This window comes from Balaenoptera musculus, chromosome 9 (assembly GCF_009873245.2).
Source record: "Balaenoptera musculus isolate JJ_BM4_2016_0621 chromosome 9, mBalMus1.pri.v3, whole genome shotgun sequence".
In the NCBI taxonomy this organism is placed as follows: domain Eukaryota; kingdom Metazoa; phylum Chordata; class Mammalia; order Artiodactyla; family Balaenopteridae; genus Balaenoptera; species Balaenoptera musculus.
In genome coordinates, this window is record NC_045793.1 from 106,276,451 (window position 1) to 106,277,479 (window position 1,029).

At 39.7% G+C, this 1,029-nt stretch overlaps 1 non-coding gene across 1 annotated transcript; it reads left to right on the forward strand.

The window, feature by feature from the left end:
• The first annotated feature begins 280 nt into the window (after positions 1-280).
• On the forward strand, positions 281-399 carry LOC118901356. Its single transcript, XR_005021336.1, has one exon. It is a non-coding gene; the product is annotated as a 5S ribosomal RNA (ribosomal RNA).
• The last annotated feature ends 630 nt before the right edge of the window (positions 400-1,029 follow it).

Consider the following 1,029-nt stretch of genomic DNA (forward strand, 5'->3'; position numbering starts at 1 on the left):
TCCTTACCTCATAAATGACATTGGGAATACAAGAATGCTGCTACCCATCCCACAGACTTAATGAAATGAGTACACAGACTTAATGAAATAGTGTAAATAAGTGATTGTCACACTGTCTGCCATATCCAAAGCACACAGATGTTAGCAAGTATTGCCTACTAGGAAAATTTCTTCAAGTAACCTATCTTTACAATTTTTGTCATCTTCTGATTCTTGAAGTTTTTAAAGTCTTTTTTTTTTCCCAGAAAGCAAGGGAATGTTTGAATAAAAATGCAAATTAGTCTATGGCCATACCACCCTGAATGTGCCCGATCTCATCTGATCTCAGAAGCTAAGCAGGGTCGGGCCTGGTTAGTACTTGGATGGGAGACCACCTGGGAATACCGGGTGCTGTAGCCCTGGGCTTCCCTGGTGGCACAGTGGTTAAGAATCCACCTGCCAATGCAGGGGACACGGGTTCAAGACTCGGTCTGGGAAGATCCCACATGCCACAGAGCAGCTAAGCCTGTGCACCACAACTACTGAGCCTGCACTCTAGAGCCCATGAACCACAACTACTGAGCCCTTGTGCCACAACTACTGAAGCCTGTGCACCTAGAACCCATGCTCCACATCAAGAGAAGCCACCGCAATGAGAAGTCTGCTCACTGCAGCGAGGAGTGGTCCCCATTCGCTGCAACCAGAGAAAAGCCCACATGCAGCAGCAAAGACCCAATGCACCCAAAAATAAAATAAATAAAATTTTTTAAAATGCCAATTAGCACAAATAAACACATTAAACTCATAATTTTTGCAAATTTAATGGTGGTGAAAAATGGATTTTCATAGAAATGTATAGGCTGATTTTTTTTTTCAATTAAAGAAGTTTGAAAATGTACAAACCTCTTAAATACTTATGAAAAGCCAGCTTAACTTTTCTGTGTTTCCTATTATTAAACTATCCATTAAATATTATCATAAAAAACTAAATAGTAACATATAAATGGATACTTCACCGTTCAGAAATATATTTAAGTAACATGACACAAT